Source organism: Lithobates pipiens, unplaced genomic scaffold, assembly GCF_037356315.1.
Source record: "Lithobates pipiens isolate NorthernLeopardFrog02 unplaced genomic scaffold, aLitPip1_a1.2 Scaffold_23, whole genome shotgun sequence".
NCBI classification, from domain to species: Eukaryota; Metazoa; Chordata; class Amphibia; order Anura; family Ranidae; genus Lithobates; species Lithobates pipiens.
In genome coordinates, this window is record NW_027507785.1 from 100241203 (window position 1) to 100268702 (window position 27500).

A 27500-nucleotide genomic window follows, 5' to 3' on the forward strand; every position below is an offset into this window, starting at 1 on the left:
TCCTTACCTGGAGTAGGATCCCCCTCTCCCCCCCCCTCCTCTCTCTCCTCTCCTCTCTCTCTCTCTCTCTCTCCCCCCCCTCCTCTCTCTCTCCCCCCCCCCCTCTCTCCCCCCCCCCCCCTCTCTCCCCCCCCCCCCCCTCTCCTCCCCCCCCCCTCTCTCTCTCTCCTTCGAATGGCTAACTGCCTTTGACTGCAGTGGGAGCCAATGATGTCGCCACTGTGTTAATCAGGAGGGAGAGTCCTGGAGGGCTGAGGCACTTGTGTACGTTGCTGGATAGAGATTGGGCTCAGGCAAGTATTAGGGGGGCTTCTTCACACAGAAGGCTTTTTATCTTAATGCATAAGCTATAAAAACCTTCTGCCTTTATCACTTTAAGGAAGGGATCTGTTTGGTTTTTATTGCTGTCTTTGTCATCAGTGGAAATATTTTCTCTAAAGCCCAGTGTTAGACCTGTAGAATTTCATTTGAACAAAAAGTATAAAAATCACTCGATGGACTCTACTAATTTCAAACTACTTTTTGACAGAATACCATATCAATGTCTCGATTTTTGCAGAAGGAACATTCTACTTCCAGATTCTTTACTTACTAACTTCATGTAAAGTAGAATTCCTGCGTAACACTAATTACAGTATCTTACAAAAGTGAGTACTCTCCTCACCATTTTTGTAAATATTTTATTATATCTTTTAATGTGACAACACAGAAGAAATTACACTTTGCTACAATGTAAAGTAGTGAGTGTACAGCTTGTATAATTGTACATTTGCTGTCCCCTCAAAATAACTTGACACACAGCCATTAATGTCTAAACTGCTGGCAACAAGTGAGTACACCCCTAAGTGAAAATGTCTAAATTGGGCCCAATTAGCCATTTTCTCTCCCTTGTGTCATGTGGCATAGGTTGAAGGGGTGGGGGGGTCAGCCTGCCAGTGCTCAGCCCATACGCCGCATACTTTATCAAATTGGTCTGCATGGCTGTCATCCCAGTAGGAAGCCTCTTCTAAAGATGATGCACAAGAAAGCCCGCAAACAGTTTGCTGAAGACAAGCAGACTAAGGACATGGCTTACTGGAACCATGTCCTGTGGTCTGATGAGACCAAGATAAACTTATTTGGTTCAGATGATGTCAAGCGTGTGTGGTGGCAACCAGGTGAGGAGTACAAAGTCAAGTGTGTCTTTCCTACAGTCAAGCATGGTGGTGGGAATGTCATGGTCTGGGGTTGCATGAGTGCTGCTGTCACTTGGTAGCTACAGTTAAACGAGGGAACCATGAATGCCAACATGTACTGTGACATACTGAAGCAGAGCATGATCCTCTCCCTTCGGCGAATGGGCTGCAGGGCAGTATTCCAACACACCTCAAGACAAATGCTGCCTTGCTAAAGAAGCCGAGGGTAAAGGTGATGGACTGGCCAAGCATGTCTCCAGACCTAAACCCTATTGAGCATCTGTGGGGCATCCTCAAACCGAAGGTGGAGAGCAAGGTCTCTAACATCCACCAGCTCCGTGATGTCACCACGGAGGAGTGGAAGAGGTGAAGCTCTGGTGAACTCCATGCCCAAGAGGGTTAAGGCAATGTTGGAAAATAATGGTGATCACACAAATTATTCACACTTTGGGCCCAATTTGGACATTTTCATTTAGGGGTGTACTCACTTTTGTTGCCAGCAGTTTAGACATTTAAAGTGGACCCGAATTATTATTTATTTATTGATGTCATAATGTAGAGTATAAGATTTCCTATCATTTGAGTCCAGTCTTGCCACACAGTTATTCCATCTCTGAGCAATCCTCTTATTGTTCAGTGAGATAAATCTTGACAAACAGAGAACCTTTGTCAAATCCTCCCCCTTGCTGTGAGTGACAGGTGATTTACATATCTCGTGCACTAGCCTAAGAGACATGCTTTATTTTTGAATTCCTACCCCCACTCCTTTCTTCTGCTGCTCTGCAAGGATTGGCTGTTCCATACCTCAGCATGATTGGGCATGCTGAAGTCATGTGGGGACTTTTCTGGGTTTTGACTGGATGTTGGTGATCATAGCAGAAGTTCAGTGCAAGAAATAAACAGGAGAAAATGCATGTTGATAAGGGGAGTGTAGAGGTGGGCAGGGAGTCTACTAACATCACGACTCCGCCCACTGAGCTCCAGACAACAGACCCACCCACAAAATCTGCACTTTTTTTGGGTCTCATAGCAGACAGAGGGGAGACATTTGACAGATAAGTATACATGCAGGAGGCATGTATATCCTTCTAGATAACCAATATTGCAGTAGTTTAGAAAGGATGAGAGTGGGTTTACATCCACTTTAATAGCTGTGTGTTGAGTTATTTTGAAGGGACAGAAAATTTATACTGTTATATAAGCTGTACACTCACTACTTTTACATTGTAACAAAGTATCATTTCTTCAGTGTTGTTACATGAAAAGATATAATAAAATATTTACAAAAATCTGAGGGGTGTACTCACTTTTGTGTATAATAACCTGTTTTCAGCCCGCTCTAGTCCAGTCACGTGATCTGCAGTACCGACTTCCCTGAGTCGGTTAACGGCGGCTGCAGGGAAGAGGATAGAGCGCTGACATTGGCTGGGACATGGGAGCCTATAGGTGATATTCCTGCTTCTGGAATCCACAGCTGTTGTCAAGAGCTTCCTCCTTCCCCCTGCATCTGCTGCTCACTGACATAGGGAAGCCATGCTGTGGATTGCATGAATACAAAGGTAGCAAGAGGGAGGTGGGGACATTTTTAATCCTAGTGTTAAAGTGGTTGGAAAGGCTAAAAGTTTTTTTTTTTCTACATTAAGGTCAAAAAAATGTTAGGTGCAATACATACCCGATCTCGATCATACAATGTACCCAAGAGCAGCAGTGATGCTCTCTCCCTCCTCACTGCCATCTGCTCCTGCAGCTGTTAATCAAATCCAGTGAGAGGGGAGCTGGGGGGCAGGTCCGACCCACACTTTATGAATATACGCACATAGTAGGGTTCGGGAGCGACCCCCGCAAGGGTAACACCTCCCCCCCCCCCCACCTCACAGAAAGCTGCAGGAGGAGCCATGAGCATTGGTGGAGGACCCTAGAAGAGGATCGGGGCTGCTATGTGCAAAAACATTGCACAGAGCAGGTAAGTATGATTTATTTGATATTTAAAAAAAATAGAGAAACTTTAATATCACTTTAAGCAGGCATTCCATTTTAACTAGCATGTGCATAAGACCAGTTACTATTTTTCTTTGCCAGGAGCAAATTAAATGTTTAGAAATTCGATTGTACCCATTCGATTCAACAAAACGTTTCTATTCTTGTTCTTCAATTTTTATTTTATTTTGGTTTAAAGCTGATTGAATCATCCCCTTTTGCTCTTAGATAATCAAATGAACGTTCTGAAAAACTGAATCTTTCGAACAGAATTCTACAGGTCTAAGGCCAGCTTAAGGTAAACTGAAATACAGACATCAGTCAACGTACTTTTGAGGAGGATAGAGAAGAGTTAGAGCCTCTGAATTTTATTGCTCTGTTTCTGTTTGAGAAGATTTTGCTCCACCTCCTATGTGGCCATCCAATGAGTATGTGTATATATAGAAAACCAGTTGTACTATTCCTTCCCCGCCCCAGAGGATCATGATTAAGAAATTAGAGTGGCCATGGATAATGATCTCTCTTTTAAGTAATATGCAGGTAGATATCAGTCAGTACTCCACTTACCACAATATTGATGTGCTAGGTGTACATAGATGGGACCTCTTCATCACCAGGAAAAGTCTCTGTACAGTAACAATTGCTTCTGAGCTCTGGGGGTCCTTATTACGTAACCCCAGTAGGGGCAAACATACATACTGATTATTGCCATTAATTGGCCACCCTTAGCTAGATACAGGAAATAAGTGTAATGATGACCATATGGATGACGTAATACAGTACAGTGTGGTCATATAGTTGGTGTAAATGCAAAATGTTAATGTTTGACCATGATATACTTGGGGTGTATGATTAAAGTAAACCTGTCACAAACCTTGGCATTTTATCTTATCTTGGCCAAAAAAATTCAATGTGCCCTCTAGTCACAGCATGGTTCCAGTAAGAGGCTGTGTGTTCAAGTACTCATACCAAAAATACAGGGTTAATTTTGCTCCCACTGACTGCAGTGATTGGGTTTATTTTCAGTAATTGACACCAACGATATGGAACTTTAGATTACTCCTGCCAACACCAATGATGGGGCTTATTTTTACCACCACCAATGATATGGAGTTTATTTTACCCTGCTGATATCACAATAGGGCTTCTTGTTCTCTTGCTGAAATCACAATGGGCCTTATGATATGGAGTTTATTCTACTCCCACTTTCTCTGAGTACCCCCAGGCCCTGTTTTGTTTAAAACAGGGATAGGCAACCTTCAAGAGAGGTGCATCATGCAGGGATCAGGAGTGCGTTGCGCTCTGGGTGCAGGGATCAGGAGTGCGTTGCGCTCTGGGTGCAGGGATTGGACAGAGGGTGGGAGCTGGCAGAGTGACTTTTTTTATATTAGCAAGCTGGTGATTGGTTGCTTGGGGCCTAGCAACCAATCGCCTGCAGATTAACATAAAAAGTTAATTTGGCCAGCTGCTCCTCCCGCGCTCCATCCTAAGCTGTGTTTCCTCCCGGTCTTCACTGTTCACTGATGAAAGTGGCGGAGGAGTCTGGGGAGCGGAGAGAAGGAGGCTGGGAGGAGAGACAAGGACCCGCACTTAGAAGGCGGGGGTCTGCGGCGCAGGAACCTGTTCACGGTCTACCTGCCACCTGCCTGGGGTCGGCAGGTGGACGGCGATCGACTGGTTGACGACCCCCAGTCTAAAACGTAGCAAAGCATAGGGCAAAAGATGTAAAACTGAAAGCCATATGCTCTGAAACTACACCTGCTTTTGGTTGGATGATCTCATGACCATTGTGATTGGCTGTCACGTCGGTCAAATGATCAAGAGCCGACCCATTAATTAGTAGGGACCAAGAGCTGTCTTTGAGAGCTTGTTCACTGTGCTGGGAGTGTGCAATGAGCATGCTCTAAGCGCAGAAAGCTCTGACTCCCATGGGTGCATATTATTAAATGGGCGGCAAGAGAGTAAGTTGTATGCAGATTAGCCAGACCACTCATTGACTGCTGCCCATATTCTGGTCTAAATAGTGAAACTTCGTCCGGCCGCCGTATTCTCTTGGGGAGGGCAGTAAAACTACAGCTCAACTGCCTGTTTCTTCTGCCCCTCCAACCGCAAGTGTAAATGAGCCCTTAGATGCTGAGATGGGATGCGATCATCCCCCCCATTTACAGATTAATTCCTTATATAAAATGTCAGTTGCTATAACTCTACTGATCTGATCAGTTTGATGTGAATTTTTTTATTTTATTATGAAAGTAAGAGGAAGGTGTGTGGCAGGTTTCCTTGATGTGACGTCTCCTGTGCACAGTAAATCTGTTTATGGATACAGGTTGGGCTGTAATGAGGATTGATTGTACACGTCCCCGGAGGTAATCTGAACTGCCTTTTTCTTCTGTTGACACCAGGCAGAGTAAGACGCTTCTGTCCTGCTGGGGGCTGAGCTGTTGCTTTGACTACCGGGAACTCTGATAGAAAGCGGAATGTCTCCTGAGCTGCCTGTCCTTGTCACTGCTGGACGCTGTCCCTGGTGATAGGTAAGAGCTTGCTTTATTTCTTTGTATATTGTAGGTAGTCCTCAAACGGAAAACACTAGTGAGCCATTTGATGCCTTGTATTTACTATACCATTTTATTTCATTAATTACTCAACTAGTTGCTAACTTTGAATGTCTTTTTATTTTCTGAACTTCTCTGTTCTCCGTTCAATGTTAGTAACCTGAAACTGAGAGCTTTGGCAAGCTTTTCTTTTTCTCCTTGAACCCCCTGGTGGCCATACAGGGAACAATTTTATATACAATCGTCTCATCGATAGATTTACAGTCCAGAAAACAAATACAGTTGGAAGATCAAAAAGATAACTTAATGTGCCATACACTTAGCGGTCCTATCGATCTGTCATCTTTCCTATAATTTGGATTTTCTATCCAGACCGAGCAGACCAATTGTTTTTTGCTCAAATTCTATTGACACAGTTAGTTTTCCCTCAATCATTCTTATATTCGATCAGTGTATGTGTATGGCCACCATTAAAGGGCGAGATTCAGGCTGAATCAGAGATTGTTTCTGTTTGTCTCATGTATCAAGGGATTTTTTTTATAGCTTTGTGTGTTTTTAAAAGTCAATTAATAGTGTGCCATTACAGTACTCAAAGGGAACCTGGGAGGACAGAAGTATCAATGCTGTCATTGCTTGGCTGTATGTAAAGTTTTTTTGAGCTCCAGGGCTGTCATCTTATGCCCAGCTTTGCTATCTGTGTAGTTGGTGACCTTGAACAAGTTTTCAGGCAATTACTTCTGATCCCCCCATCCTGCATGCAGAAGGCTCTATTGCAGCTGTTTTTTGCAGTAAAACCTATGCACTTCAAGTATAAGGCTACTTTCACACCACTCTATTGCAAAAATGCAGTAAAAACGCATATGCATTTCCAGTGCATTTGCACCTATGAAAAAAAAAAAACAAATCATGTGACTCAAAAAAACTTAAAAAAAAACCCATTAAAACCCCAACTACAGGTGACTTTAATGCATTTTTTGCCTTGTTTTTGATGCATTGTGTGTTCATTTTAATGGAGAGGTGTGTGTGTGTGTGTGTGTGTGTGTGTGTGTGTGTGTGTGTTTTTTTTTTTTATTTTATTTTTTACCACACCAAACATACACCAAAATGCAGCTTGCAGGACTTTGAAAAATGCAACAGACCCACAACAGACCAGTGTGAAACCTTCCATAAGATTTAAAGGGTTTGTTACCCCAAAACTTCATATTCCTGATATGTGCCTGCAGTATCATGTACTTGTGTGAGAAAGTATCCTGTTCTCTTTGTATTGCTTCCTTTTGTGTGAAATCCCTGGTGTTCCTGCCAGTCCCTCTGCTTTCCTAAATCTGATCACACTAAGCAGGAGAACACACTGTGGTCAGTTCTCTAGCTATGCTGGGAACTCGGCCTGCTCTCCTCCAATGATCAGACTTGTCCTGGCACCACGCAGCCATTCACTGCAATGTTCAGTGTGCTGCTGCTTCTCCTCACCCAGCTCTTATGCAGCTGGGAACAGAGGGAATATGATCACTTATAAAAAAAAAAAAGGGTATTTTTATAATTGTTTTTATTTATTTTTATTTTTTTGTCTTTTTATATCTATACAAAACTGCTTTTGCCTTTCATTTCTATTTTAAACTGAATGGGTTGTTTTTATAAGGAGATTGTTTACAATCACTTTAGTAGTCATGCTTTTTTCTTCCGCTTTTTATGGAAAAACAGAAGAGAAACTGATCAGTGTGAAAGTAGCATAAGGCCTGGTTCACACCCATGCAGGCTGAGGTTTGCATATTCCAGGTGCATTTTGCGTTTTTCAATACACGTTTTTTTTTTTTTTTTTGATCCATTGAATCTATGGAACCAAAAACGAGAAAAAAAAATCCCACAAGAGCCGGTTGCAGTTTAGCGGAGTGCTCTATTTTCTTGGGTCTGGGTGCTTAATAACACCTGGAGGGATCAACTATACATTGTGGGGGGGTCTCGTATGTGCCATTTGGGCATAGACTCGCTATATGTTTTGCAAAAAATGCAGTATAAAATGCATGGAATGGTTGCATGTTTAATCTCCTCTCATTTTAGCTTGCATTCTTTTCCCCTCATACCATATAATATATAAAGTAGGTCAGGCCTTAGCATCAGCTGTGTAAATTATGTGAGGCCTTGGTGAACTTACTGCTGTATCTTGTGTATTTTATATGCATGCAGTGCTGATGTCGCCTATAGCTGCAGCATTAGCTTTAGTGGGTTATGTATTTTTACCTTTAGCAAAGCCTCTTGGCTGATCTTCTGTAAAATCTTTGACACTCTGCTCTCCACAGATAGAATCACACTGATCTCTTATAATGTAAGCCAGTATCAGGTAGCAGTCTGAACATGTTGGTGAGTGAATGGAAGTTGGTTGTATGAGACGTTTATAATTCCAATAGTGTGAGCAGTCACATGAATGACACACATTTTTATTTAAACATTATGCCTAGCCTGCAGTTTCACTCATAATGCATTTTCTTTTAGTTTTGATGAAGACTGAACTGGCGGCAGCTTGCACTAGACCAGTCTTTTTTTTAAGCAGGGCTACTTCAGAGCAGATCTGGGCTAATTGAGGCTCCAGGGCCACATCCGGCCCTTTGGCTGTCCCTATCCAGCCCCCAATGCCTCCGCTGATGGCATGACTCTCTAAGCCTATTAGCTTCCTGACTATGGAAACTGATTGTCAGAAACCATGAAGTCGGACTGAGACAGAAGTACAGTTAAATCGCACTTGTTTAATAATAAAAGTAAATCAAACAAACGTAGTCAAAACATTAGCCAGGGTTCAGGAACCGGAACGGATAGTCAGACAAGCCAATCGTCAGGGAGCCGGAGATGAGTGTAGTAAAATGGCAAGCAGGATCTGGAGCCAGAAGGGATGTTGGCCAAGCAAGTCTTTTAACAGGAATGCAGGAGAGCGTCTCAGTGATGTTGACCAAGGGAAGGCAGAGCTCCTCTGGACTTGACGGCTTAAGTAGGCAGGACTGACTAGCAGGATATCATCAACAGTTGAGTAAATGTGGAGAGACAGGAGCTGGCAATTGGCCAACAGCTGAGCGGCCAACTCAGAGAAGGAAGGGCCGATCCCAGCCCTGACATAGATGTGTGCAGAACTGCAAGAACTGGTTGGAGAGAGCCTGAGGAGCTGATTGGGGCCGCTCATTTCTGGTGGGAGAGCATTGCCTAGGGGATGTCCCAATGCTCTCCCACCACTCTGCTACGCAGCCAAGTTCTTCCTGTGTCAGTGCCTGCACACTGCAAACCACAGGAGCCATGCACCCTTTCTTCACTCCAGGTCAGGGTCTACAGAAATCTTCACTGTGCTGATATCAGTCTCTTTCCTTCCAGTCGCAGTGCATTCCACAGGTCATCCCAACTGCCCATCTGATAGAGACCTATTTCAGCATTGAGCAGTTGTACCTATTACTCCTAGCACCAGGTGTTTGAGAATCTATAAGTAGGTAAACCTATAGAAAACAAAGGTCCAAAATAAATACAACCCCATTTCCAAAAAAGTTGGGATGCTGTGTAAAATCTGCATAAAAATGGTATGCAAATCTCATAAACCCATATTTTATTCACCATAAAAACATATCAAATGTAGGTAACCCGCTTTCGTGAGAAGAGGTAGTTGTTAGTAGCAGCCTTCATGTTACTGTTGTGGTGAAAGTGTGCAGATATACCAGCACCTGAAGGATGTGGAGTGCATGCTAGACACAGGTAAAATAGCTCTTAATTATTATTTTTTCACTCTTTTACAATTTTAGATACAGATAGGAATGCTTCAGATGTGGTTACATAATTCAACCTAAGCCGTTTCAAAGACAATATGGCAGAATAAACCAGAAGAAAATCTTTCTTTTCCATAAAATTAAATGTAAAATCGACATTCAGAAACAGCATGGATAAATGGCTAAATAAAGTATGCATCCCATCTGAATTGTTTAAAAAAAAATGTATAAGGGCCGGTTCACACTGCAGGCGAGGCGAGGCGACTCCGACTTGCCTCGCCGCGACCTGCCGTGGCCTCAGCGGCGACTTGCAAATTACTTCTGTATAGAAGTCAATGCAAGTCGCCCCGAGGTCGCCCAAAAGTAGTACAGGAACCTTTTTTCTGAGTCGGAGCGACTCGAGTCGCTCCTCTCAGAACGGTTCCATTGTACAGAACGGGGGCGACTTGCGAGAGCGAGGCGAGGCGAGTCGTGTCGCCTCGCATCGCCCGCTGTGTGAACCGGCTCTAACACAAAAAACAAACTGTCAACATGGTACCAAACGGGACAATATTGACAAGAGAGAAAAATAATGAAGGGGGGGGGGGGATTAGAGAAGGGAGGGGGGGATGAAAAATGCATGATCGACTTGTTTTTCCTTGAGCAGGTAAAGCGGGTCCGGTAGAGCCACCTACTGCTGAATTTCTCCTCCTTGCCCCAGATCGAGGCACCAATGTTTTCCATGGAGGGACTTTCTGCAATTTTATTAAGCCACAAGGAGAGTGAAGGGGGGGGGGGGTCTCCTTCTTCTATAGTAGCTGTACAGAGGCTCAAGCAGCATTCAACAAGTGGACAAACATAGTTTTTATATTGTTTCCTAGAAAGGTCAGGGTGGTGCAATAAATACCTTTTCTGGATCTACCACTCGTCAAAATCGGTCAGATGTTTTATAGTCTCCCTGACTTGAGACCAATAAATGGCCAGCTTTTTACAGGGTAGTGCCCTCCTCCTCCTTGCGTCAGCACATGTTTATTGCTTCAGGGTAGAGTTTTCTCAACAGGGCTGGGACCCTACACCAAGGGGTGAACACTTTATAGCCCAACTCCTCATACTTTCTTGCTATGGAGGAATAATGGGCAAAGAACATAATATGGTCTTGTCGTTCTGAGAACGGCTCTTATTTACTTTGAGGAAACCAGTGATTTTTGGTTAAAATGAAATTCCAGTCAAACAGAAAAAAAATCAAGTTAACATTTTATTGAAATCATAATAATTTTCATATTCCACTAGTTACTTTTCACTATTATATTCCACTAGTTACTACTGTAATTCAGGGAGATCAAAGGATGGCCTTGTCGGCCAATCGGGCTTTATTGCTTTACACAGTCCCTTGTAAGCTAAAGTGGACGTAAACCCGATTTATAAAATTTGAGCTGGGCACATATATCTGCAGTGTTTTCTTATCTCTCTTCAAAGCACTATGTCCTGTGGCCTTCTCCTACTCCGTTTTTCTGTTAATCAGCCTGATAACTTCTGACAAGTTCTCCCACACATGTGATGAAACCAGCCTGAATTTTGTGCCAGGGTGGGTGCTATATATAGGTGAGTAGAAAGCTGCTTTACTCACAGGACAGCTCTGAAATTCTCTGCCTATCTGGAGGAAAGGTACACACCCCCACCCAATCAGCTGTCTCCCAGTTTAATCCAAGACTCCTTTCACAGTGCAGGATGTGCACTTTCTAAACAGTATATATAAAGCAGATATACATGTAAAATGTATGTAGGGAGATTTGTTTAATCTCTGTGTATCATCTGAGGCTGTTCACATCACTGGGTATATGTGAGGGTTTACACTTTAAAGTGGTTTTAAACCTAGTTAGTGATTATCAGGCAATCCCCTGTCTTCCATAATGCTAAGTGTCGTGTATATGTGCCTTCTTGAAAAGAACCTGTTCTATACCATATTCGCTAGCGGAGCTCACGTGACCAGCGGCTCTCCTCTCCCGTTCTGACAGCCTAAGCGGGATGGGCTGAGAATCCCCCGCTGACATCAGTACACTCTATTCTGATTCAATCAAATCAGAGCAACCGGGGCAGAAAATTATCGTTTGTTTTGTGCTGATTGGTAGAACTAGCATGCTTTGTTTATGAATATGATTGTATTTAGATTGATAAGATAATGAGATTACATGGTGGAAACAGAGATGTGATAGATAACTTGCAATCATATCTCAACTATTGATTGAAATCCACTTCCCCATGTGTGGCATATTGATTGATTGAATGAGTTGCCAACTATAGATTGATTTGTTCCTGTCAGAAGAAATTGATTATCAAATGACACACACACACACACACACAACCAAGATTTGTTAATTTGCACACAAAAAAAGGAATTTGTCACACTGGGTTTGTTTTGATTGGTCAAAGGACAATTCGGACTATCTCTCAAAGTGGGAGCAAAATCTTATCCTGTTCATTCAAGTTGGATGGAAGTAGGACTGGTATCACAGAGCAAAGTAGGATGACAGTCGGTGGACCCGGCCTCAAATATAGCTTTGCTCTGAAGACTTTCATTGGGGTGTATTCATTTTCGCAACATGGTCTTGAAGAATTTGCTAGGAAAAATACTTTTTCCTGATGCTGTAATTACCATGTCGGATGTCACATGTCAGATGGTTAGGACGAGGATCCAACTTTGATCTGACTTTACTGATATTGAAAGGGCTAAAAACAGACAAAAGTAGTGCAGGAACCTTTTCTAATGTCGAACCGACTTGTGTCAGACCAGTTAAGACGGCTCTCATAGGGAACCATTGATTTGTACAGGTCATGCGACATGTGCTCTCAAAGATGGAGCGTATGTCGGTGCGACCAGTGTGACCAGGTCCGTAGACAAAATAACAAGAATTCAAGTACAGGTGAGTCTAATTATTCATTAAACAGGTGTCCAGCAGACAGCTGATTATAAAAGGCCATTACTAAACAAAGAAAACCCCTTCCCATGTCATGTCAGCAATGGCACCACATGGAAGAGAAATGTCACAAGGCACAGGAAAGAACTAAAATAATTTCTTTACATAAGAAAGGTGAAAGCTACAAGAGGATCAGCAAATCTTTAGTTATCAGTCAGAATACTGTAGCAAAAGTGATACAAAATTTTAACAAAGATGGAACTGCAAACATCTCACAGACAAGTCCAGGACATCCACGGGAGTTAACACCTCCACAGGAGCATCTTCCCATAAGAGGGGTTAAAGAAAATCCCCATGCAAGATCGCTGCAGGTAGCTAAAGAAGTAGAAGTCAAACTGGGGTGATTTTGTTATGGGAAACAATGTGGCGTACACTGCAGATGAGTGGCATGTATGGGTGTCGTCCACAAAGGAAGCCCTTACTAAAGTCCATGCACAGAAAAGCCTGCCTAGAATTTGCCAGGGCCCATGCTGAAAAAAGACTACTGGGACTCTGTACTCTGTACTGGTGCCTACATGGTGGTGGAAGTGTCCATCTGTGGGGCTGCATGAGTGCTGCTGGTGTCGGGAAGCTACATAACATTGATGACGTCACAAATTCACAGATGTACTGCTCTATATTGAAAGAGAAGATGCTACCATCACTCCGTGCACATATATCTCTATCCGTGATCTTGAAGTCACTATTTTTTTTTTTTTTTTTTTTTGGAGTACCGCTTTAAGATGTAGTGCATTTCTATAGGAGTATAAAAACAGTTGGAACACAGCAATATAGAACATGCAAACTGCATGCTTTATGATGAGTTCCATCATAGATGCCTGTCAACGTTTCAATAAAATATCCTATTAGCCCCCGTACACACGGTCGGAAATTCCGACGGAAAAGGTCCGATCGGATTATATTGTCGGAAAATCTGATCGTGTGTGGGCTTTTTCCATCAGAATTTCTGACGGAATAAATTTGAGAGCGGGACCTCAAATTTTCTGACAAAATCCGATCTGACTTTTTCCGATCATTTGTAGAGAATTCTGATCGGACAAAGTGCCACACATGCTCGGATCAAATTACGAGACCAAAGCTATTGGCTACTAGCCGCAACGTAGTCCCGTCGTAACAAACGTCATCACGTTCCGAATGATCGCATTTTCCGACAACTTTGTCCGCCCATGTGTATGCAACACCAGTTTCGGACAAAATCCATCTAAACAAAAATCTGACGGATTTTGTTGTCGGGAATGTCCGACCGCGTGTACTGGGGTTTACAAATTCAAAATCCTTTCAAAAATCGAAAACGCATGGGAGAGAGCAACCCAAAATGGCCATATACACAAGCTTATCAGCCTGTAATTGTGTATGAAATTGTTGTTCCCTATTCCCTTTCTTTCCTTTTAGTTGTCGCAAAGCCACCTGCGTGTCAGGATCCTGGTGCATTCTATGTACACTACTAGAGAGATGTCATTTGGTTGGAATTTTCTAGGTATTGTTTATTGGTATATTTTACAAAGCTTTGGAAAAAATAGTCTACTAGTTGTAGAAATCCATTGTATTTTGGAAAGCGTGCATTTCTTGGGGCATGACATATATTATTACATTGCAACTCGCATTACCTGTGTGCTTGGTTTCTAATTTTAGGTCCTGTGACCTGGTTCTAAAAGTCACTGCAATTGACAAGCTCATGTTGCTCAGATTACTATTCTTGCTCTTCAGGTACATAGTTTAATTGTTAAATCTAAACTCCAGTCAGCATAGAAAAGTGGGTTCCACCTGGTGTATTCAGAATATAATGTTTGTTTAGTCTTGTCGGAATTTGGGAATACCAAGATCAAGCTTCCTGGCCAGGCTAGAGCTGGGGTGACTCCGTTGTTGAAATCCATTTATGTGCATCTAACCGATGACGGGAATGAAGGATTTGGACTACAGTATATATATTTTTGTAATGCAAACAGTCAGAAACTTCAAGTTCAAAGCCCCACTCTGGGATAAAACGAACTAACTTTACCACTTCTCCTTCGCACCCCTTCTAACCTAGGCACACAGTTTTTTTTTTTTTACTTTACCACACCCAGTGAAAATAGCAAACCTCACCTAAGCCCCCCATTCAGGTCCATTGCCAGTGCCAGATCCAGGGATGCAGTGGTGCCCCAAGACCACCAATCCCCTACTGCCTCCCTGTGATAACGTCAGCCTCTTCTCTCTTATGAGAGGACTCTGCCGGTGGCCATCCAGTGTGAAGTGTCCACGTATTGTAGACATAAGAAGGACCCAAGCAGGAAGGAAACGGAAGACTTGGGGCTGAAGTGTCGCATGACCGATGCTTAAAGGCATAGTTCACCGAAAAGCTGCCTATGCAGATAAGGGGACATCTGTAGATAAAAACTTACTGTGCAGTTTTGACCAAAGTTGGTTAATGTCCTCGCTATAGGTGTAGGCAACATGTATCCCACACACTAGTGTGCTGCATTGTGGTCTGTTGTATTGTATTAGGCAGCCCATTCAAATGATTGGGATGCTATAAATAATGCAATGTAGCTTAAAATGGTTGTAAATGCTAAAGGCTTTTTAACTTCATGCATTTTATGCATGAAAGTAAAAAAAACCTTCATTGTGCCCCCAGCTCACCCAAAACGTACCTGATCCTGATGCGATATGCACGAGCGTCTTGGCTCTCCTGGGTCCCCCCATCGTTGACTGAGACCGCAACTGGAGCGATTGGGGGCCGGGCTGAGCCACGCTCTGTGCGTGAATAGACACGCATGGCAGCAGCTTGGGAGCGAGCCTACTCGGGTGCCCCAATAGAAATCTGCTTGCTATGGGGGCACACTGCACAGAGCAGGTAAGTATGTTAAGAAAAAGTGTAGCGCCAAAAGTAAATGAACAGTGATAAAATGTGACTACTGTGTTGTAAATGGACAGCACATTGAAATAAGTCCAAAAAAGTGTTAGAGTGTAAAAAAATATATATAGACGTCCATTCTTGAATTGCAATCAACAATAAAAAAAAAAATAATATAGTGAAAAATATAGATTTAAATGCACAGTCCCATGATAGGATCAGCAATATAAACTTATTGGTTCAGTGCAAAGATGTGCACAAAAAATTGGTGCTGACTTGAAAAGTGAAGAGGTGATCCAGTACAATGCTCCAGAATCATCCACGCACCCCTGTGAAAGGGACACTCCTCGGCAAAGCTGGCTGCCGTTACAGCACACTCCGTGCAAATCTGCCATCTGTTATAGGGAAGGCTGTTCAGCAACTCGCACCATCCAGATGTAGCCATAGTAAATAAAGCACACCGGGAGCCAGATGAAGTCTCCATAGTGTAGTAGTTATTGGATTTGTATGTTAAAAGGCAAAATAAAATGAGTCGTAAAAACCTATGACAATGGGTGGCACTGCCGACTCGGTATTGGACAGTGATCTGACGTCAGCACTAGTGTCTCCTCCCCGATGTGTTTAGTCCAATAGGACATTATCAAGGGGTTTTTATGACATATTTGTTACTTAGTTACTAAAAATAGCGTCTGCAAAGCGCCCTAAATTAGCCACTGCTGTCTCCATTTTGAAAGCCCCAAAGGCTTTCATACTGGAGCGGTGCGCTGGCAGGACGCTTAAGTCCTGCTAGCAGCATCTTTTAGAGCGGTGTATACACCGCTCCTTCAGCGCTCCTGCACATTGAAATCAATGGGGCAGTGCGGCTATAATGCTGTTGCAGTAGCGCTATGCGGTGGCATTAACCCTTTCTCGGCCGCTAGCGGCCGAATAGCGCTGCAAAATTGATGGTAAAGCTTCGCTTTACCGCTGACGCACCCACCGCCCCGGTGTGAAAGGGGCCTAATGCACAGCACAATGGGCATTAACACTTGTGCATTTAACCACTTAAGCCCCGGACCAATTGTCAGCCTAAGGACCGGAGGTCTTTTTACAATATCGCACTGCACTGCTTTAACTGGTAATTGCGCGGTCATGCAATGTCCTTTTCTACCCACAAATAGAGCTTTCTTTTGATGGTATTTGATTGCCTCTGCGATTATTTATTTTTTACGATATAAAAGGAAAGACTGAAAATTAAAAAAAAAAAAAAAAAAAAGATATTTTCTACTTTTTGTTATAAGAAAAATCGAATAAACTCAATTTTAGTCATACATTTAGGCCAAAATTTATTCAGCCACATGTCTTTAGTAAAAAAAAAAAAAATTGTCAAGCGTATATTTATTGGTTTGCGCATAAGTTATAGCGTCTACAAACTAGAGTACATTTTCTGGAATTTACACAGCTTTTAATTTATGACTGCCTATCTCATTTCTTGAGGAGCTAAAATGGCAGGGCAGTACAAACCCCCCCCCCCTCCCCCCAAATGACCCCATTTTGGAAAGTAGGCACCCCAAGGAAATTGCTGAGGGGCATGTTGAGCCCATTGAATAATTTTTTTTTTTTTTTTTGTTTTTTTTGTCCCAAGTGATTGAATAATGACACAAAAAAAAGTTTACAAAAAGTTGTCACTAAATGATATATTGCTCACACATGCCATAGTTGTATGTGGAATTGCACCCCAAAATATATTCTGCTGCTTCTCTTGAGTACGGGGATACCACATATGTGGGACTTTTTGGGAGTCTAGCCGCGTACGGCACCCTGAAAACCAATCACTGCCTTCAGGATTTCTAAGGGTGCAAATTTATGATTTCACTCCTCACTACCTATCAGTTTCGAAAGCCATAAAACGCCAAAATAGCACAAAACCCCCCCAAATGACCTCATTTTGGAAAGTAGACACCCCAAGCTATTTATATATTGCTCACACATGCTATGGGCATAAGTGAAATTGCACCCCATAATAAATTCTGCTGCTTCTCCCGAGTACGGGGATACCACATGTGGGGGACTTTTTGGGAGCCTAGCTGTGTACAGGACCCCGAAAACCAAGCACCGCCTTCAGGATTTAAATATAAAACGCTACCAAAAAAAACTGTTGGTGATCGCAGGGATCAGGCCTGACTCTGCGAATGCTGCAGTTATGTGTTTAGTGTTTTGTAAGTGACAATGATCGATCGATACTGACTTGGGTGGGCTGGGCGGAGGGGCAAAACGCAGGTATCTGGGCTGATCCTGCTAACAATGCGTTTTTTGGAACCCTAAACTGCTGGGGACGCTAGTATAGATCTGATCAGATATTGATCTGTTCAGATTCTATACCACTATGGGAGGTGTATGCTTTGCGAGTGGGTGTTAGCGGTACTGGCACTAACCTAGCGCTGCCTGGGGCGACGCAGACCCTGACCCTAAAACCTAATTGATATCACCTGCTGGGTAATCAGGGGGTTAAACCTTTATTGGGTAATAAATGGTGGGTGCCCTGATGCTATAAAAAGCAAACTAACTAACCAGAGTCACCCGTAACACATCTATATGGTGATCACTGGTGAAAGGCTTAACTAGGGGCAATCAGGGGGTTAAAACCTTTATTGGGTAGTATATGGGGGTACCTAACACTATAAAAACCTGGCGGTGAACATAAAAAATAACTAGCTACCTAGCGGCACCAGTGACACTAATGCAGCGATCAGAAAAACGATTGCTTAGTGACTGGCAAAAGGGGGTGAAAGGGTTAACTAGGGGCAATCAGGGGGTTAAAACCTTTATTAGGTTTTATATGGGGGTCCCGGACGCTATATATAAAAACCTGACGGGGAACCTAAATAACTAACTGGCTATCCAGTGTCACCAGTGACACTTATACGGTGATCGCTGGTGAAAGGGTTAACTGTAGGGGCAATCAGGGGGTTAAACCTTGATTACGGGAGGGTAGGGGGCTACCCTGGACCTAACACTAATTGCCCTGACACTTTTTACTGTCACAACTGACAATAAATGCAGTGATCAGTAAATAAATGATCACTGCAATCAGTGACACTGTTACTGAGAGGGGGGGCGGCGATCGGGGGTGATTTACCTACATGTCAGTGTAGCGTTGGTGCACTTACTTTCTCTGTTCTCCTCACCGTCCGGTCAAAAAGACCGCCCGAGGAGAGTGACATCACTTCCTCCCTGCCTGTGTTTACACTACACAGGCGGGGGAAGCTTCTCATTCGCCAGGAGCAATCGAGAGGGGATGGCCAGAAACCAATGGCCATCTCCTCATCCTGGATCGCTCCTGAAGCGAAACGGACCGCCGCAGCCAGCGGACCCCCCCACCCTCTGGAAGGCAAGCACGTACATGTACGTGCTTGTGCCTGTCGGTGCCATTGTGCCGACGTACATTTACATTCGGCGGTCCTTAAGTGGTTAATGCACTTCAGCATATCGTGCTAGTGTGAATGGACCTTTAAGGTAAACGCTGCAATGATGGTTCAGAATATATGGAAAATATCATTTCTATTAATAGTCGAGTTACCATTTTCAATAAGATAGCAAGATAAAGGTGAAATTTCAGTTTTTAATTTTGCAGTGATTAAAAGTGTGAAGCCCCATACACACTATCAGTTTTTTCTGCTGATTTTTTTTTTCCTTCAGGTTTACCAAAACCATGTAGTACAAGGGCCTGCCTGATAGCATACGAATTGAAACTCCTAAGGTTTGACCTCTTATTATATGGTTTTGGTAAATCTGAAGGAAAAGCTCTGCAGAAAAAATTAGTGTGTATGGGGCTTAACTCGATTTGTTGCGTTGTGCAGGCTTCTAATGAAAGGATTTAAAAGAAATGTTCATTAGATTTGCAAACCAAGTTCTGGTCCCTGGCTGTGTAAAGCCCATGATCAGTGAACGGAATCTCAGGCTTTAAGTCAAGCCTAGGGATACAAAACCAATTGGGCTTCGGTGGCTGCCTGGGAATAAGCTTTGATTAGATGGTGTCATGTCTGGAACAAGGGTGGCTGATGGGATTAGGTTCACATTCTGAAAGCCTTTTCACTGCTGGTCAGATGGGCAGGGAAGCCATATGGTAACGGGTGCAGGCGGTATAAACTACAAAACTGCCATATTGATGATGTGTGTATGTGACCTGGTGAAACACATACCTGTCATTAATGTAAGCCTTGTAATATCCATTGATTTTTATTTTGGCTGTTTTAAAACATAAGGTCTCCTGTATCTATGTATAGGACATACATTCTATATAATGTCCCTTAGCAACAAATTTACACGTTTCATTCATTTTCAAAGCTGCTCTGGAAAATGACAGTTGGAACTTGCTCTTTTGGAACACCTTTTTTGTGTTTTACAATAGCAAAGAATTACGGAGTATTCTGGTATTTGAGCATTTCCCAAGGGTCACATTGTATCCAGTCATTGTTTTAATCAGATAGGCAGCTGTACTGCACATTCATACGCAGCTGAACGCCACGTCTGCAGCACCCTCTGCTATAGTCAAATACAAAATGGACAATTAGCTGTGCCCAATTTGTGTGCGTCCAGAACTGCTGTACCCTGCTACAAACTGTGTCCTGGGCATATCGGAGCCCCTAATTGCAGGTAACCATCCATCCAAACAGAAATTGGGTACAAATCTTGCTATGGCTGTTTACACACAGAATGTTCAGGTAGGTAGTTTTTCAGTTGTCAAGAATCGGATTCTTGCCAGCAGCCGTCCTTGTGAATGGTCCTGAAGCAAAGATGCATGTAGATACATAGTTGTAATACACATACTGTATATCTGCTTTTGCATCGGCCAAAATGCAAAGCGCTTTTTTTTTAAATTTTTTAAAAAATTTTTTACCTTGATCACAAGCCTGGCTGAACAGCATTGCAGCGGCTTTAGTCCACTACGGTGGAGACTGCTCATTGCAAATTGAAGGAGCAGCTGCACACTGATGAGCCATCACTCCGCCTTCTCCTTCTATCAGTGTCCTTTTTGGTTCATATACACTGTAGCAGAGACTGATAGGCTTTTAGAGCTGGCCTCCACTATTTGCATTCTTAAAGCTGCTATGCGGAGGGCTGATATCAAAACAAATTTTGCTACTGGTTGCAATTAAAATACATGTAAAGCCAGACTGTATGTAAAAGTACACCTCTCAGGAGTGCCATAAATTTATATTATAATTTACAATTTAAAGAATTGTAGTGGACCTCCTCGCCCCCATCCCACTGCAGTGCTGTTTAAATCTAGGTGGAGATGAAGAGGCTGCATTCTTTATCTACCTTACCTAATGACCACTTTGGCCAGCTCCATCCCTTTTTATTTTTATTTTTTTTTCCTCTGGGCGTTTTTTTTCCTGTTTGTCAGCATGTACAATGCAGTGATATTTTCCCTGAATTGTACATGGAGGAGGTAGTTGTGTGGGATCATCTTAGAAAGGGGGCTCCGCAGGACCAGTTGCATGTCGGGAACCTTGCTGGAGCAAGAAAATGGTGTGTGTGTGTGTGTGTGTGTGTATAAATATATATATTTATTTTCCATGCTAAGTATTCCTGTATACTGTAAGATATATAGACATCTGTGGAAAATTTGCTCTATATTGTCATATTGCTAATTACTGAAAATCCTTTTATTCTTAGCAGCAGTACTTTGGTTCCTTTTGACCTAATCATTTGCAAGCCTCATCCTGTTATGGTGTGTTATAGCTTTGCAGATGGATCAAGGTCCGTTCATTAGAGCAGGTCTCTAGGTTGGAGATAAGAGGATCACAGCAGTCATCTGTTGTATCTGGTAATGAGCTGCTTTAAAAATCTCCTTTATTAAAACTATTTGATTTTTGTCACCATGTCATACAGAAGATGAACCGAGTATGATGTCTCATGAGGATCTTGTCTGATTTCCTTTTTTTTTCCACATCAAGACAGTGACTGCTTTCACATTAATATCTGTGGTGTACGGTATACGGCCTCAAATGTAAAATTCCTGGTGCTTTCCTGCACCCGGGGAGGAGCAGGTGGCACGTATAGCTGGCAATAAAAGTGAATGGCTGTACACAGCAATACTTGTGTAAACGCCAATGCTCCTGTGTATCAGTGGTTACCCATGCATGCATATACAGCTTATTTCTCAGAACTTGAGGCTCACAAGTAAATATAAACAAGTGAATGCAATAAAGATGTTCAAAACGGTAAGCATTAGATATCAAATATGAAACTTCTGAAATGCTTCTGCACTTTATATATAATTTTGTGGCACCAATAGGAACTTTGAATTGTTTTTTGAGCATTATTGATGAGTTTCATATTTGATATCTAGTGTTTACCGCTTTGAAAATCTTGATTCTTGGCACATTGTGGTTTTTATCGCAGATATTGCTTTAGCAGCAGGGATATCGTTTATATATTTGAGGTTTTATGGTTTACCATGGTGCAGTTATTTGTTTACGTATTTATCGGTGTATAACACACATCCCAAGTTTAGGAGGGAATTGTAAGGAAAAAAACTTTTAGGAGTCTTTTAAGGTTTAAGGAAAACTTGCATTTAAATGCCCATCAGTGCAGCCTTATCAGTGTCCATCTACAGCCTTGTCCAGTGTCATAGCCTTGTCATTGCAGCCTTCCAGTTTAAATATGGCGCCACTAAGCTACAGAGCCAGATGTCCTGTGTATCTCGGCTCCTCTCGCAGTCCCGACCTATGATGGACATAACACAGGTCAAATGGCTTGACTGTTAGTGGAGCCGAGCGCCACCGATTATACACATAGCAGAATGTGTACTCGGCTAGGCTTGGCTCCTCTCGGCTCCGCTCACAGTCACGCCCAGTCCCTGTGTTATGTCCATCATAGGGCGTGACTGTGCGAGGAGCCGAGTAAAAATGTGTGTTTCGGAGGCACTCACTCCGTTCACAATCAGTGGAGAACGGCATATAACGCGCACCCACGATTTTCCCCTGATTTTAAGATTACACACACACACACACACACACACACACACACACACACACACACACACACACACTTTTTTTCGGTCATAAGGTTATAACCACTGACCAATAAAGTGAATAACATTGAATCTTTCATTACAATGGCATCTGAAAGGGGGGGGGGGGGATATATTAGACAGCAAATGAACATACTGTTGATGGGTTGAAAGCAGAAAAATAAAGGCATGGGCAGGCATAAGGATTCTAAAAATGCAGCTCTTGTGGGATGTTCCCGGACTGCAGTGGTCAGGATCTATCAAAACTGGTCCAAGGAAGGACAAATGGCAACAGGGTCATGGGTGGCCAAGTCAAATTGATGGATTTGGGGAGCAAAGGTTGACCTGTACAGTCTGACCAATAGAAAAACTACTGTAGCTTAAATTGTGAAAAAGCTATTGCTGGTTCTGATACACTATGTGTTCTGACACCTTTGTATCTCAGTGTGTGGAGGGGCGATCCCATGAAAAAGTACTACTCTAAGCTCTATACCACCTAACAACTCCAAAACTATGACAAGGTGCCGGTGCTCCAAATTTAGCTCGTCTAGCTCAGTGCACATCTTCCAATAAAATATTTAGCCAAGTAATCATTCATATTAAATTCAGCTTCAGATAATTTCCTGGCAGACCATGCCCCCCTCTAACATGTTTCACCCTCACAGGCCTAATCGTATTGGTACCTCCTATAATCAAGCCCATTGGAGAGTGAAATGCATTAGATTATCTGAAGCTAATTTTTACACACTGTCGGCTGACATGACAGAGCCAGTAAAGGCTCTGAAAAGATCTCAACCATATGGTCGGGATCCACCCAGATGCCTGGATTGGCAGCTGGCTGACCCGCTGAGAGCCTGAGCCAGCTGCTCCCTCCCCCTTCACAGCCCAGCGATTCAGTGTGCACTGGAGGGGCAGAGAAGAGAGCTGGTGACTGGCGGTCACCAGCTCTCTGCAGCCTAAAAATTGAGAACTATGCTATAAGTGGTGTTTGATTGCTCAGTTCTCGGTATTGGAGCCTGTTGGGAACAGATGCAGCACCACACCGATGCTTCATCCAACTAATGTGAGTATAGGTTTTTTTTGATGCAGCAGGATCTGTTGAGGGGCATTTAGATTGGAGGCAGAGTAGGTCAAAAGGTCAAACACAACTTTTTTGTCAATGACTGCTTTTCGCCTTTGACCTCGTGTTTGAGAAATGTTTGAATGGAAAAGGCCGCATTTGACAGAAGCCATTCCTTTAGCTCAGGGATCCCCAAACATCTCCAAACTACGGCCCTCCAGCTGTTGCAGAACCACACGTCCCATAAGGCATTGTAAACCTCTGACATTCACAGACTAGACATAATGGGAATTGTAGTTCCTGAACATCTGGGGGGCCATAGGAGACCCTGTTTAGCTTAGACTGTATACTTGCAGTGAACCCAGCGATCGGTTCAGTTGCTCTGCTGCATAACTGGTAAACAGATGACATTGTGCTGTTTTTTTTTTCTCATTCGTTTGTTTTTATTCACGGATTTGGTTACATCATAGGTACAAAGAATGCACAGCAGCCAAGAGTAGAGTGTTGCAAGACGGCAATCTGTAATTCTCCATCACCTGGCAACAAATTCTGCTCAGCAAACATTCTGCTTGCTTTATGGCTTACTCACCTCTGTCATGTGGCTGGATATGGTCTCTCGTGCTCATCGCTACCTCTGGGTTTATTTTACTATGAACTGTGTACACAACACGGTGTATATATTGCGCTGCAGAACTAGAAACCAGACCACGTAGTTACATTTTCAGGATGCAACGGATGTACGGTCTATTTAGTTTCACCTAAGCCATGGGTTTAGTCCTATGGGAATCCCTTTTACTAAGCTCATTGGTTAAGGGAAACTTGTTGGAGGGTGATGATTTTGGCAGGCTAATCATGATCTTAAATGTTGTTCTTGGGGGGTAAAAAAAAAAAAAAAGTTGTAGCCCCTGAGAAACTCATAGAAGAGGGCCAGGGCGAAAGCAGGAGAGCCTTTAAAGTGCAGTAGGGTTTTAAGATCACCGTAAAAAAACAAACTTGTCCAACTTGCATTGATGAGGTTGCCCATTACTATATGGGAACGGCATGACGCAACCTATTTGCAGCACTGGAAAATACACGCTGTGTAATAAAATTTTCCTTTCATGAAGTGCCAGTATTCTGGTTCTTTTTAACAGCATCTTTCAGTACCATTGGAACTAATAACTCACTGTCTTCCGGGTGCCTCTGCTTATGCCTTCATCCATACATTTTTTTTTTTTTTTTTTCCTGCAACTTTGTTTCTTTTATTTTTGAATATGTGTAGTGGAAACCCATGTAAGAAAAAAGAACATAGAAATGCTATGCACATCTTGTACCTGGGAAAATTTGGATTCAGAATCCAGTGCTGGTCATATTGATGGTCATTGAGGTTTTTCTCCTGATGTGGCAAAAAAAAAGTTTCTATTTAGACCTGGTTCACATTGATGCGACCTACACTCCGACTTTGGGAGCACATCTCGCATGACTTGTACAAATCAATGCTTCCCTAATAGAGCCATCTTAACTGGTCCGACTTTGAAAAAGGTTCCTACACTACTTTGGTCCATTTTCAGACCCATTTAATATCGGTAGTCGGATCCTCGTCCTAACCATCCAACTTGTGACATCAGACGTGGTCATCACAGCAGCAGGAAATGGGATTTTATGTCGCACTGGCATTATTTTGATTGGTCAAAGGACAAGTCGGACTATCTCAAAGTGGGAGCAAAATCGTATCCTGTTCATTCAAGTCGGATTGAAGTAGGACTGATGTCGCAGGGCAAAGTCGGATTGACAGTCGTGCAACAGTCCTGTCGTACCAGTGTGAACCGGGCCTTAGTTGATGTAAACTTTATATTAACTTTTTATTAATCTAAACCTCAAGGAACCCTGTTGCTGTACTGGTTTCCCAGGAGAACTACACATGTAAGAAATGAATGAATATTGGCCTTTCCTGCCTAACAGAAGCATGCACACTGGAGTTACATTGCTTCCAGATACAAAGAATACAGCCAGACTGTATATTTTATGGCACCTGTGCTTTGCAATGTATATACTAAAATAGAAAAATTATGAAGAGCATTTGGCACAGCCGAGTTTTTACTGCCATTTACAAAAGTTAAAAAAATCGAATTTTTATGTGCAAATTTCAGTATTTGGGCTACAAGCCAGTGCAATATGCAATTAACAATGTGATTTAAGGTGGATCTTTAAGGCAAAAAAAAAAATAGACATAGAGATATAGTAAGTCAGTAGCAAAAAATTAGAATGGGCAGGCACACACACATGAAATCGACTCTCACAGTGATACTGACAGCAGTGGGCAGCAGCGCAGATGATGCTGACACCTCACCAACACAACATGTCCCCTCCTGAGTCACAGTGACAGCCTCTCTCCACGCCAGGTGGTCCCTTTAGTCCAGTCCACTCAGCACAGTCCCACTCCCAGCTGGTCTTGCTCTTGTCCAGCAGACCCACACATAAGGCTCTGGCTGCTCCACTCGGCTTCCTTGCACCATGACATCACACAACACACTCAGGCACCCACACCCCACTGGCACTGCCCGAACGCACTGTAGCAGGCTCTCAGATGGTGGAGTGTCACAGCCATATCTTTTACTGGCAACCTTTTCCTGTCACTGGCATTTACTGGCAGGAGAATAGTGCGCATTTATTTTACTGGGTGCCAGTAAAAATACTGACAGTTGGCAACACTGATCCAGAGCTGTGCACGAGAGCAGCAGTTCTCCCTCTCTCCTCATTGGCTCAAAGACAGCAGAAGGAGCCATTGACTCCTGCTGCTGTCATTCACAGCCAGTGAGGGGGGAGCAGGGGGCAGGGATAAGCTGTTCTCTGTGTATCTATGGACACACAGAGTTGGCTTGGGAGTGAGCCTACATGAATAAATATGAAATGGGCTCCCGCGCTTCATATGGAACTGGGGGGCAATACTCAGATTAGCTGGATGCTGCAAACACTTTCATGAGACACCTGAGCCTACACGAATGCCCCAATAGTAAGCCGCTTGCTATGGTGGCCACTCAGCGGGGGGCCAGAGGCGCGCTGGTGGGTTATCTGAAAAGAGGAGGATTGGGGCTGCTCTGTGCAAAACCATTACATAGAGCAGGTAAGTATAACTTATTTAATATTAAACAAGGAAAAAAAGTTTATAATCACTTTAAATGTGGCTGTATACTACCTATTGCTCTGCAGTGTTCAAATTGTAAATGGTGGAGTAATGTAGAAGGCATAGAATATGTCAACATTGTGCATGAGGATAATACAAAAGAAGCTCAAGCTGTTTCCGTGATGAGCACATACCGACATTGGGTTTGTACAAACCAGAAGCAATTTGACCATGTGGTTATAATTAATTTGTCAGTTGTGAAACCAACATATACTGTGGTCACCCTGTTTATTGGTGAGGACCCTGTTGATATGTATGTATTCTAGTTTTAATTTGTTTCTTTAAAACACGAGTCTAACGCATACCACACTTTCTAACTTTAAGGTATTTGTAAGCTTATTGAGATGCTACATCCCTTCTTATTTTGAAAATCTCAACCAATACAAGGATAGAGATGTTGTCTGCATTTTTCTCCTCTCTTCTCGTGAGCTGCCTGTGTATGAATAGATTTCTGCAAACAAGCAATTGACTTCTCTGCACCAGAGCTGTGGGTGCCGCTTCTGTGCAGTCATTTGTCCCCACTCTCTTCCAGATTGCAGCATAATTCCTGGAGCCCATCGCACACTCCAGTGCACACTGCTGCAGTCACAGATATCTTATACAGGTGAGTAGGTACCCTGCCAATTTATATATGTTTTAATTTCTGCTCTTTATTTCAAGCGGCTATGTCACTTTAACAATAGATGCCAAGGTGCTGATGGGTGTGTGTAAAACCAGCACCTAGTGGTTCCTGAACTAACCTGCAGAAGCTTTCATTGCCCCCACTTTGCCCAAACATTGGGCATCTCTGACCGTACAATGCTCTGACATTTTGTGTCAGTATTGGCATGTCGCCACTCTCTTCACTTACTATATATTCCTAATGGCCAGTCTGTTTTTGGGTGGTCTTGGTGGCCCATAGGAATGTATGGGGGGGCAGGTACGCATTCAGTGCTGCTGCTTGTATTGTTAGGCTTATTCTTTCTCTAAAATGAAAGTGCCTAAAAAATGTTTCCTTCTGAAGATGGTAAATTCTTTCTTCTTCTTAGTGCCGGTTCACACAGGGGCGACTC

At 43.0% G+C, this 27500-nt stretch overlaps 2 protein-coding genes across 3 annotated transcripts in view; both read left to right on the plus strand.

Moving 5' to 3' along the window:
* Positions 1 to 5554: 5554 nt before the first annotated feature.
* Positions 5555 to 27500, plus strand: part of BOD1 (biorientation of chromosomes in cell division 1) — a 31322-nt gene continuing 9376 nt past the window's right edge. Inside the window, exons 1-2 of one of the 2 annotated variants that reach the window (XM_077452104.1) lie at positions 5555 to 5683; positions 26981 to 27052. The gene's annotated coding sequence lies outside the window, so the exon portion shown is untranslated. The remainder of the gene's footprint in view (positions 5684 to 26980; positions 27053 to 27500) is intronic. The other variant, XM_077452105.1, reaches the window with a different exon arrangement.
* The window catches only part of PTPDC1 (protein tyrosine phosphatase domain containing 1), a 150155-nt gene continuing 128211 nt past the window's right edge, over positions 5557 to 27500 (plus strand). The window contains exon 1 of the mRNA XM_077452103.1: positions 5557 to 5683. The gene's annotated coding sequence lies outside the window, so the exon portion shown is untranslated. The remainder of the gene's footprint in view (positions 5684 to 27500) is intronic.